The 13,290-nt window shown below is 37.8% G+C and overlaps 1 protein-coding gene across 5 annotated transcripts in view; it reads right to left on the reverse strand.

The window, feature by feature from the left end:
* The window catches only part of LRRC4C (leucine rich repeat containing 4C), an 899,516-nt gene that overhangs the window by 142,499 nt on the left and 743,727 nt on the right, over positions 1-13,290 (reverse strand). For all 5 annotated transcript variants that reach the window (XM_050955351.1, XM_050955348.1, XM_050955346.1 and 2 more), the window contains one exon: positions 10,607-10,693. The gene's annotated coding sequence lies outside the window, so the exon portion shown is untranslated. The remainder of the gene's footprint in view (positions 1-10,606; positions 10,694-13,290) is intronic.

A 13,290-nucleotide genomic window follows, 5' to 3' on the forward strand; every position in this document is an offset into this window, starting at 1 on the left:
TGGGGGAGAGGGAAAAGGAACTGGAATTGTAATGCAGTGTTCTGTTTGAGTTTACAAATTAAGCCTCTGATCTTGCAAATGCTTATGGATGTGTTTAACTTAATGTAAATTGAATTGCTATTTACATGCTCACTGTTAAGCATGTTCATAAGTGTTTGTAGGTTTGGGACCCACCTAAACTCAGTGAAAGTTCTCACATGTGGAAAGTTATAAGTGGAAATGTTTATAGGAGCAAGGCAAGCAAGCAGAGTATGGATGATACACTCTACTCCTGCATTTGTTGCTCTCATAAGGAGAAAGAAAGTATTTATAGATCCAACTCCTCCACTTTCACCCCTCCCCAAAAAAATGAGCCAGGCTCTTCGATGGTAATTATAGTGGATTCCATAAGTCAAACAGTTGCTTCCAGTTATTTTTAGCATGCATTAACACAACTACACCTTCTCTCTGCTCTCTACAATATTTATGTATATATATATACACACAGACACACACACATATATATATATTAGGTATCCTTAGTTAATCTAGCTCTTTGATATGAACTTGGCAAAAGTGAAAATGAGAAGGAGAGAATGACAGTGTCACGGTTACAAGTATGGAACTTAAACATGTAGCTATATACTTATTTATTTAATTGTAGAGTGTATTTTATGGTTAATTTTAGTTCAGTAACAAACGTACTGGATCAGTAGCAAAGACCATGGAGCTCAGTCTCCAGTTGTACATTACTTCTAGTTGTGGTGACTCCATTACTTCTAGTTGTGGTGACTCAGTGACAGAATTGGTGAAGTAACATTCTGCTTAGTGCGAATAAGGGGATCATCATCTGGCTCTTAATCAATCATGTATTTTAGGGCTCTTGATTTGCTTTCATTGAAGTCAGTGGAAAATACACATTGACTTAAGTGGGTGAAGGATCAGGACCTGGATCAATAACATGCGGCCCACATTTGGTGGTTTTCCAGGCATGCTATTCAATAGGATTTTGTGAAAGTGGCTGAGGGTTTGCACTAGAACTGATGAAGGGATAGAAGGGAATATTTTTTGGTAGCTGGCAGTTCAAGTTCCTACCTATCTGACTGTTTGATACTACTGAACTTATGTTGTGATATTAATCAAACATTAGGACTCCTAGAGCTTTGCATAAGCACTTTTATCTTTTTACTATTTTAATCTAAATAAATATAAAACAAACATTTTTTTTTCAGAAGTGCAAAAACATTACATCCCAATAAATATTTCCATCAACCTTTTTTTAAATTACTTTTTACTACAGAAAAGTTACAACTAAATGTTAACATACAATATTGTACATTACTCATTACTTATTCAAGATCATTTTAATATTCAAACAACCTGGCTAAAAATTTTGGCTTTGTTTTTAAAGTTGCCTTTAACACTTGCCTGCTAAAGCTAAGAATCTGTGCACAAATCTGAAGTTTTTTGTTTGTTTGTTAAAATCAAATAAATGGTCTTTGTCAGTCGTAATGCTCAGCTTTTCCAGATCTAATCTGATTCTCAAATGCAATCATCTGCAGTAGATACATCAGTTTTTTTTATACAGACTAATGTCCATTTACCCTTTCACCAGAAATTAGCATTTTATGCAGCTTTGATGTCGTTCCAAATGGCATTAAAATGTGAATTTTTAATGGTACTAGTATGTATATGAATATATAGAGAGAAATAATATATTGGCTAAAGTAGACATGATCTAGCCTAAAAAATAAGATCAGGGCAGTAATATGTTGATAAGCTACAGGTAGGAACTGAAGAGAAACAGTCAAATGAAAGGGAGACCCATTGAATTACATCACATAAAGGAATACAAATAAATATTGAGAAATTTTGTAAAGTGCTTTTATACAAATGCAAGAAAACTAAATACTAAGGCAGGTGAAACTGAGTGCCTCACAGAAACTTGCATCACAGAAACTTGGTGGAATGATGATAATAAATGGGACATGAGAGTACCAGGGTATAAAATATATAGGAATGACAGAGTTGGTCATGCTGGTGAGGGCGTGACATTGTATGTAAAAGAAGGCAAAGTCAAATAGAGTAAAAATCTTAAATGAATGAAACAGGACGATACAGGGGTGGCTCCAGGCCCCAGCACTCCAAGCACATGCTTGGGGCGGCATGCAGGGAGGGTGGCAGGCAGGCTGCCTTTGGTGGCAAGCCTGCGGAGGGTCCGCTGGTTCCGTGGCTCTGGTGGAGCTGTGGGACCAGCGGACCCTCTGCAGGCATGCCTGCGGAAGGTCCACCGGAGCCACGGGACCAGTGACCGGCAGAGCGCCCCTGGCGGCATGCCGCCGTGCTTGGGGCAGCAAAATGTCTAGAGCAGCCCCTGGTACCATAGAATCTTTATGGATAGAAATTCCATGCTTATATACATTCTGATCTGATATTACTGACCACCTGACCAGGATGGTGACTGTGAAATGCTCAGGGAGATTAGAAAAGCTACAAAACCAGAAAACCCAATAATAATCGGGAATTTCAACTATCCCCATATTGACTAGGAACACGTCACCTCAGGACCAGATGCAGAGATAAAATTTCTATAAACCATTAATGACTGCTCCTTGGAGCAGCTGGTCCTGGAACCGGCAAATGGAAAGGCATTCTTTGATTTAGTTGTTAAGTGGAGCACAAGATCCGTTCCAAGAGGTGAATATAGGTAAACCACTAGGTAGGTAATAGTGATCATAATGTAATTACATTTACCATCCTTATAAGAGGGGGAAGTACCAAAGAAATCTACCACAATAGCATTTAACTTTAAAAAGAGTAACTACACAAAAATGAGGAAGCTAGTTATATGGATATTAAAAGGAACAGTCTCAAGAGTGAAATGGCTGCAAGCTTCATGGACACTTAAAAAAAAACTCATCATAACAGAGGCTCAAAGTGTATGTATGCCATAACAAAAACAGTAAGACCACCAAAAAAAAAATACAACTATGGCTAAACAACAGAGTTAAAGAGGTGGTTAGAAGCAAGAAGGCATCCTTTAAAAAATGGAAGTCAAATTCTACCGAGGAAAATAGAAAGGAGCATAAACTCTGGCAAGTCAAGTGTAAAAGTATAATTAGGCAGGCCCAAAATGAATTTAAGGAGCAACTAGCAAAAGACACAAAAACTGACAACATTTTTCTAAAATACATCAGAAGCAAGAAGCCTGCCAAACAATCAGTGGGGCCATTGGGCAATCAAGGTGCTAAAAGAGCATTTAAAGAAAACAAGGCTGTTGTGGAGAAGCTAAATAAATTCTTTGCATCAGTCTTCACTGCAGAGGATGTGAGGGAGCTATTCTTTTTAGTTGAAGAATCTGAGGAACTATCCCAGACTGAAGTGCTTTGGGGTGGTTTGGGAAGAAATTGATAAATTAAACAATAACAAGTCACCAGGACCAGGTGGTATTCATCCAAGAGCTCTGAAGGAACTCAAATATAAATGTGCAGAAATACTAACTGTGGTATGTAACCTATCATTTAAATCAGCCTCTGTTTTACTCAGATTACTGGCAGACAGCTAATGTGACATCACTTTTTTAAAAAGTCTCCGGACATGATCCTGGCAATTACAGACCACTATGCCTGACTTCAAAACCAGGCAAATTGATTGAAACAGTATTAAAAAACAGAATTATCAGACTTATGGATGAACATGATATGTTGGAGAACAGGGAACCGGGCTTTTGTAAACAGAAATCATGCTTCACCATAAGAATTCTCTGAGGTTGTCAACAAACACGTGGATGAGGGTGATCCAGTAGATATAGTGTATTTGGACTTTCAGAAAGCTTTTGACAAGGTCAGTAACCACAGGCTCGTAAGCAGAGTAAGAAGTCATGGGATAAGAGGGAAGGTCCTCCCATGGATCAGTAATTGGTTAAAAGATAGGAATAAACGGTCAGTTATCACAATGGAGAGAGGTAAATAGTGGGATCCTCCAAGGATCTGTACTGGGACCAGTGCTGTTCAGTGTATTCATAAATTATATGGCCAAAGAGGTAAACAGTGAGGTGGCAAAGTTTGCAGATGATACAAAATTACTCAAGATTGTAAAGAGTTTGTAAAGATTTACAAAGGGATCTTACAAAACTGGATGAGTGGGCAACAAAGTGGCAGATGAAATTTAATGTTGAGATATGCAAAGTAACGCACACTGGAAAACAATTCCAACTATACATACAAAATAATGGGGTCTAAATTAGCTGTCACCACTCAAGAAAGAGATCTTGGAGTCATTGTGGATAGTTCTCTGAAAATATCTGCTCAAACGACAGAGGCACTCAAAAAAGCTGACAGACTGTTAGGAACTATTAGGAAAGGGATAGATAAAGGACTGTAAATATCATAATGAGACTCTATAAATCCACAGTATGTCCTCACCTTGAATACTGAGTGCAGTTCTGACCACCCCATCTACAAAAAAAAGATATAATAGAATGGGAAAAAGTACAGAGAAGGGCACCAACATTGATTAGGAGTATGGAGAGATTAAATACAAGGAGCTACAAGGAGAGATTTAAAAGACTGGGATTTTCAGACTGAAAAGGAGATGAATGAGGGGACAATATGATAGAGGTCTATAAAATCATGAACGGTGTGGAGAAAGTCAATAAGTGAGTAAGTGTTATTTACCTATTCATATAATACAAAAAAACAGGGGTCATGCAATGAAATTAAAAGGCAGCAGGCTTAAAACAAATACACCTCCACCTCAATATAATTCTGTCCTCGGGAGCCAAAAAATCTTACCGAGTTATAGGTGAAACTGCGTTATATCAAACTTGCTTTGATCCACCAGAGTGTGCAGCCTCGTCCACCCGGAGCACTGCTTTACTGCGTTATATCCAAATTTGTGTTATATCGGGTTGCATTATATTGGGGTAGAGGTGTATATGGAAGTACTTTTTCACACAACACACAATCAACCTGTGGAACTCATAGCCTGGGGATGTTGTGAAAGCCAAAAAATAACTGAGTCAAAAAAAGAATTAGATAAAGTTATAGAGGATAGGTCCATCAATGGCCATTAGTCAAGATGGTCTGGGATGCAACACCATTCTCTGCGTGTCTTGAAACCTCTGGCTGCTAGAAGCTAGGACTGGATGACAGAGGATGGATCACTTGATAAATTTCCCTGCTCTGTTCACTCTTTCTGTGACATCTGGCACTGGCTACTTTCATAAGACAGGATACTGGGCTAGATGGACAATTGGTTTGACCCAGTATAGCCATTCTTAATTAGACTAAAATCCAAAGTCTGTTGAAGTCAATGGGAAACTTTTCATTGTCTTCAGTGGGCTTTGGATTAGGCCCTTTCTACTCTAATTCACTTAACAGCGTGTCTCAGTAACTAAGGGATGGTGAGAATCCAGTAGTATATTTTTGGGAGATTGTGCTACAGTAAGAAAATCAAAGCTTGACTTTGATTTGACTCACACCAATGTTTCACATATACAATTCCACTGATTATCATTGGTTTATTCCATTGTGAGTAATACCAAAATTAAGCTCCAAAGCCTTCAACATTAGGAGTCTAGACATACTGTTTTGTATATATAAGGATCCCCCAGCTCATTTTAGATTTAATCTTATCCTATTCACAATTCCCAGATGTGAAATTCGGTTTAACCACTATATAGTTGTTGGAATACAGGGGTGGGTAAGGAGAAGTCAAACACAAGTCACTGGGCTTAATACAGGAGTAACAGTGAAATTTAATGGCCTGAAATACTCAGGAGATCAGACTAAATGCTCTGTTGGTCTCCTCTGTCCTTAAACCCTGTTAAGCTATTAATCTATAAAATATTTGTTTGGAAGGAAAACACCAGATGCTACATCTTCCATTTGTAAAGATTTTCCTTGTAAACTTGATTCTACTTCACACAGTGAAATTCTCAGCATGTTTGTTTGAATCTTGTGTTGCTAATCCAACTGGACAGCTGCAAACACAAATATCACAATCTGCAGTTAAAAATGTCTGTGTTTTAGTGCACTATTCTTCAATGAGAAACAAATTTCTGCATAGAAAGATCAGCTGATCTGTGAAAATCAATTCAGTGGCACCTGAGTTTCTTTGCAAGAGGGGCCTAATATTTAGTGACTGAAAGTCTTGTGAAATTAAGTAAGAAGCCCTCTACTCTTGGGGCAACATTCTCCTTTCCAGTCTGTAATGAGGTTCTCTTTTTCACCTGAGAGGACTGCACATAGAATGAGAACAGAATGAGCAACAGAGATGAGCACTCTGGATCTGTGAGGAGAAATATATCAATAATATTGAAGTGAAGAAAAACTGCATTCATGAAAGGGTATAAACAGACAAAGTTATAAGAAATATAGAGAGTTAAATTGTTTCTAAGCATCTCTTTGGACTGTAATATTACCAAACTGAAAAGTCTAGTGCCCAGGGTTTTACTAAAATAAATTTAGGTCCCTATGAATTTAAGGCATAAGGGCAAAGTAGGTGTCCCTCTCAAGAACAAGGGATGCTGAAAGAGTGGGGCAAAATAATATGTACTAAATTGGATAGGCATTAGGTACAAATTACACAAATGACATCTTGGGACTCTAGGTCCTTAATTAAATTCATATCACAAACTGGTTTAATTTTCCCCTATAGCAATGAGCGTAGATACAGAAGGAATAGCTTTATTCCTACCACCATGGCAATCTGGGGCTCTCCAAATTATAAAGTCATTCCTAAAGTCAAAGGCGTAGTGGCAGACAAAATGTGCTTTCACAGTGGTAATCATAGCAAACAACGAGAATTGTGTACATTCAAACACACACCCTGAAGAATAAAAAAATTAAGAACAAAAGGTTTTTCCATTTCATTCTGAGTGTTTGAAAATGCCCACGTTTTGCAAATTTCCTTTAACATGTCATGTTTTGACAATGTTATGAGTGAACATTGATGAATTTTCACTCATAAATGACCCTATTTTCCACAAAAATCCACAGAAGTTCTAATTCATAAAATGGCTTGGAACCAAATGCTTTATTCAAAATTTCCCACTTCAAAGTTTTGTCACTTTTGCAGCCTCAAGTCCTGATACTACAGTATGAGGCACACAAAAGTGGACTCCTTCACCAAGATGGAGCCCCACTGAGGTCAGAGTCTGATTTAATTTAACTGGTGTAAGTGAGGAGGAACTTCTTGGAATTAAATAAAGTCACTCCAGATTTCTACAGATGTAAATGGGGACATATTTTTCGACCTTAATATTATGTTCATGCACCATCCTATGTATAGCTACTTTTGTAAATGCCAGTAGAGCAAACAGGAAGAATATCTCTCTGTTGTTACTAAACTGCATTCACAAGATTGCAAACTCTAAGACAAGAAGACATCGACATGCATAATAGAGTACATTCCCCCTCCCCCAATGTTTTTTAAGTAGCAAGAATATGATGCACAGAAATAGAGAGAAGTGTTTCAGCCATCTTAATTTCTTCTCCCAAGAAGTTATTGTGACTGGAAAATACAATTCTTATTTACTTGAGACTAGAATCTTAACTATATATGCCTAAAAATACTCACGAGAAGACAACCAAGCAGCCATGTTGCTCTGCAATGCCAAGCAGAAAATATGTAGGTGTAAGTTCTGCTGTCTTGTTTCCTTGCTCAGCATAGGTTCAGAATGATGTGTTCTGAGGAGGAAAAGGGCCTCACACTGCTTAACAGAGAACTCTGAGCCAAGGATGAGGGAACATAAGCTGGTTCCAAAGTCCCTATCATCCAGAAGGATAGTGCTTTGCAGGCAGCAATGGAAGCCCTTGAAGAAAGGTATAAAGTGAGGAAACAGGAGCCATCTGTATGTGAACAACCTGACAGAGATAGAGAGGATCCCTACCAAGAGGAAAAATATTGATGGCATAAATATATAATAACTGTGCCTTACACATCTGTTTTAGGTGAAGTTTCCTACATTCTTTTCAAGTACTCACAGCTGAAAGTTGTTAGACTTCACAGTAGTTTAGGTGATACTTTCATTTTAAGCCTCTATTTTCAAGTGCTATAACTTTCCAAATAAATTAACCTCTGGACTGAAATTTTATCAACATGTTCTAAGCCCAAAAGATTATCATAGCTTTTGGAGATCAGACAAAATTATACCTGACCTTTTTTTGAGATTTCTCAACATAAAATAAGTGGTATTTTCCCAACATTTAAGACATTTTCAGAGGCTTTTTTTTTTCTGTCCATATACATTAAAGAAGGCTCCTCTTTAAAAATGTCACACCTAGCATATATCTCATTCTCAACAAGCAAAAGTGCCTTTAGCAGGTGGGACAAAACTTTGTTTAGACGTGTTCAGGGTTTAAGATTTGAAAATAGTGTTTTTATGCTTATAAAGATTATATTGTTAATGATAATTGTTGGTAAATATCTATTTCACTGTACACACACAAACTGATAAAACTATTTCCATCAATAATAATCAAAATTTACAGATAATCAAAGTAAGAAAAAATTGCCTGAAAACATATTCGTGTCAAAATCTATTGATTTAGACTTTTGAATTAGGTTTCTTACAAATGTTTTTGCAATTCATTTGCTAGTCCATGTCTGATTTGTTGATTTAAGGATAAATACTTTGTATATTTTGACATGTGATGGTGACAATTTGTCCTTTTTTAACTTTTTGAATGTCAACATTGACTGTTATTAAATAATTGTCTTTTATTTATTTAAATAAATAAACAAGTCAATTTAAAAAAATGCTCAAACTCCATAATTTTACATAACTGTGAAAATTTATTTTAAATGCTTAAAACTAATTATCAATATTATCTATCAAAATTATAAAAAATAATCAAATTATTTCAAGCCTAGGTGTAATGTATATGCACTGTACACTGTTTTTTAATAGCCAATTCTTGAGGCAGTGTGGTCAAGTGAATAGGATATGAGACTGGATTTTTCACCTCCCCAAGACACATAGCAATGCTGATGTAAGTTCCCAGAATAGACCAACCCTCGATTTCATTAAATGCTTTGAGATCGATGTATGCTATAGAACATACCTGTACTTTAACAGGTGTTTGCCTGAGTAATTGCTGATTAAAAACTGAGTACAGGCCTTAGGATTTAGCCCACAATGAAGAGAGATGTGAGGCTCTGCATATATGCACACAAATGTATTAAAATATAGTTAAAATAACAGCCTTAACCTTGAATTCTCTGAACTTTCCCCAAACAGTGGCCGGCTCCCCATTCTTTCACTTTCCTATTCTTCTACTCTTATTAAAATTGTTCTTTGTATCGAAATTGAACAGTACTATAAAGATCACAGGACATCTGAAATACACAATTCCCTTTCAATACCATCTTATAGCGGGCAGGGGCGGCTCTATGTATTTTGCCACCCCAAGCATGGAAGTCAGGCTGCTTTCGGTGGCATGCCTGCAGGAGGTCCACTGGTAACGCGGATTCGGCAGCATGGCTGTGGGAGGTCCGCTGGTAATGCGGATTCAGCCGCATGCCTGCAGGAGGTCTGCTGGTCCCGCGCCTTCGGCGTACCCATCGCCAAATTGCCGCCGAAGCCGCAGGACCGGCAGACCTCCCACAGGCATGCTACCAAAGGCTCCCTGACTGCTGCATTCATGGCGACCGGCAGGCCGCCTCCTGCGACTTGCCGCCCCAGGCATGTGCTTGGTGCGCTGGTGCCTGGAACTGCCCCTGATAGCAGGAGTATGGAAAACTCCAGTAAAAACAATAACTTTTTTTTTTTTTTTTTACAGTGAATTCATTGCCATTCCAGATCAGACCAATGGTCCATCTATTTCAGAGGAGTCAGTATCAGGTATTTCAGATGAAGGTGTATGAAATCTCATTATATAGTTCACTCCTGTTTTACAGCTCTGTAAGTGAAAGAAAAGTTAGGTCACATGTTTATAATACCTGATACTCTGTGGCAGTAAACATGATTGGAAAATAGCTATTCTTCAGGAAGGAAAAAAATAACCCATTTTCACAAAGGGTTATTTTACTTTCTCTCTCTTCCTTTCTTCAAATATATGCAGCATGGTTTTCTAGTGTTCAGAAATCAAATTAGCCTTACGGTGTTGAAATATACTTCTGGAACTACTATGTATTTAAATCATCTGGGTTTCACAGAGGTTTCAAGAAGGTTTCTGAGTCATACTATTAGCTGTATTTTAGATAGACAGACATACATATATATATAGCTGCCCATGATATGCCAGAATATTGGATTGTTATCCGAGCAGTATACATCTTGACTTTCTTTAAAATACAATACACTGAGGATTATATGGGGAAAAATATGAACATATACTCTGGAATGACCAAGGGGAATATACTTGATATAGGCGTATATGTATAGATACTACTAAGACAGGGTTCTCTAAAAACATGTAATAGGAATTGACAGTTGTGAACTGTTCTCATTCTATTCTGTTTGTCCATTAGGTTCATGGATAATAAGATGGGAAGCCTCTTCAGTCCAGGTTTGTGAAAGTGATAAGGGTTTTAATACATAGATCTTTCTGGTTCTTTCTTCCCTCTCTGTCTCCACCTTTCCTTCTCACTGTGCCTGGTGCAACATAACATACAGCCCTACCTTAACAAATCTGATCCGATCTTCAAGATCTAGGGAAGAGCTGCCTCATAAGAGAAGGATTTCTGGTGATGAAGAGGGCATCAACACCTGCAAGGAAAGAAACACAGATATTACAAGCTTGCCCATGTTGGTTACACAACAATGCAGGAAAGCACAGTCCGTGATATGAGAAAGTCTGGGCTTGGTCCATCTAAGTAGGAATTTGGGCATCTCTAGCTACATGCAGGAATTGTTTTTTCTTTGTCATTTTCTATAATAATCCCCTTCCTTCTCCACTAGTTTATTCTGGAACTGAGTTTCCTCACTTTTACATATGGTTTCCATTTCATTGCTTCAGTAGTGAGGAATTCCTTTTACAATGCTGATAAACTTAGCTGCCATGTAGTAGATTAGAATGCACTGGCAAATACCATACATTACAACGCTGATAGTCTTCCCGCAGCTCCCATGGGCTGGGAATGGCAAACCACGGTCACTGGGAGCTGTGGGTGGCTGTGCCTGTGGATGGTCAATATAAACAAACTGTCTTGCAGCCTGCCAGCTGATTACCCTTATGGGCTGAGTGTGGCCCACAGGCAGCAGGTTGCCCACCACTGTTCTAGAGGAACATGTGAATTTTAATGAATCTTTGTTTTGAAAAACAAAATTGAAGAAAACCATTTGGATAAGGTTGAAATATCCCATTTCAACAATTTCAGAACAGAATTTTTTGATTTTCATTTTGAATTCATGCTCTCTCCAAATTTATTTCCATTTTGCAATGAAAACAAATTTAGAAATTGCAGTATTTCTGGTAAAACAGAAATTTCAGTTCCCTGCACAGCTTAGAGCCAAGATTTGGTTTGGTTCTTTCTTTACTGTGTATTATTTATTTGTTTGTTTATATGTACTGTGTGTATGTGTGTGCATGACTATCTCCAGAATGCTTACCTTAAATATTTGCATCCTTTTATGTAACCTTTATTTACAAGATATGTTAGGAGCAATAAAATTGCACGAGGGGATCTATTTTAATAAAAGAACATTCCAAACATCTGGTATTCTTTAAAAAAAAATCCATCCCCTTAAGTAATTTTTGACTTGCCATAATCACTGAACACAGATCTTAAAAAAGATCAATAATGAAAAGACTAGAGCCACAGTAGTTGTGGGCCAGGCCTTGAACCTACCACTACAATCTTCTTTTCCAATCCCTAGATATATAGATCCTGCAAACATTTATGCACATAATTTTATGTAGCAGGTGGCCCTTTTGAAGATCAGGCTACACTGAGCAACAATTTAAATTGGGTTTCTTTTTACTAAAAAATTCCAAAGATTTGTTTCTTTCAAATCTGAGATATCTCAGATATGAAACTCACCTATTACCTCTGTTAACTTTATTCTGTAAATGAAGCCTCTGGACCAGATTTATAAAGGTACATAGATGCCTACATATGCAGATCGGCACCTGGTCAGATTTACAAAAGTGCCTAATTGAGTTAGGCACCTAATTTTCTTTGACTTTACATCTGTGCATCTGGAGACATCCTCAAACAAGGACGCTTTTGCTTTGTTAATATAGCCACAGAAAATAGAATATATGCTGAGTGCTTAAGATTTTGGGGCTTTCCCAAGCCTACCATGGGGTTTCTGAAAGATAATCAGTATCTTTCAAGTCATCTTAATGATATTAGGACAATGGTGGTTCTTTCCTCTCCCCCTGCCCCAGCTACTTTCTTGTCATTTGAAGATGTTGCATTTATATCCTTTGAGCAGAAGATAATTAACTTGTTATCAGCATGCAGTATGAGCTGGGAGGCTGTGCACAGGGGGTATTATAATTCAGTAGTTAAACTTTCTGGTCAGCAAAAGAATTTGGTATGGGAGGAATGTGCAGAGGGATTGTGCCTTTGACAGTGCACTAGAAGATTCAAATTTACTTGGGAGAACATGCAGCTATTTTGGGATGGGGAAAATGTAAGTTTTTAAGCACTGTCCCTCTCTTTTTTAATAAAATCTTCAAACACCTGTTTCATTATGCATCCCAAGTGCAATGAACTAACAACCACTCTGCTTGTTTGGACTTGTGTTGCTCTGTACTGTACCCACCCATATTTTTGGGGTCCAGATTCTGAAAAGTACTGCTGAGCACCCTCAACTTCCATTGTTATGGGATAGTTACCCTGTAACTCAAGGGATGAGGCCCATGGGTTGTAAGTGATATGAGACAGGAGTTCCATGTTTTGGTTGAATGTAAATATATGTTGGCCCTTTGTCTCACAACAGTGTGGGAGTAGAGGAGTTTGTTAGGCATAGAAGTAGGAGTGAGAGTGAAGGTCTGATGATATGCAGCTATGACACATTATTATTCATTGTGTGAGGTGTTACTCAGAGCAACTGTCATAAAGCACAGTGCAGAGCACACGAACAATGAGAAGCCTTGAAAGTGAAGGCAGGTCTCTGGGTTGGAAATGCTTCTGTCACCTTCCAGGCCCTGGATTCACTGCTGTGTTTGTGTAGTGCATCTGGTAATGTGAGTAAGGGTACTAACAGTCAATGAAATACATAAATAAATTATGAGTCAAGATTTGTCTGCCAAGGCTTCAAGAATTGAAAAAGGGCCACAATTCAACAAGTTTAGAATTCACTGACTATTATTCTACCAGGTCTAGAATTTATAGAATTAATAGAAACTGAAGAAC

Source organism: Gopherus flavomarginatus, chromosome 5 (assembly GCF_025201925.1).
Source record: "Gopherus flavomarginatus isolate rGopFla2 chromosome 5, rGopFla2.mat.asm, whole genome shotgun sequence".
Lineage (NCBI taxonomy): Eukaryota > Metazoa > Chordata > Testudines > Testudinidae > Gopherus > Gopherus flavomarginatus.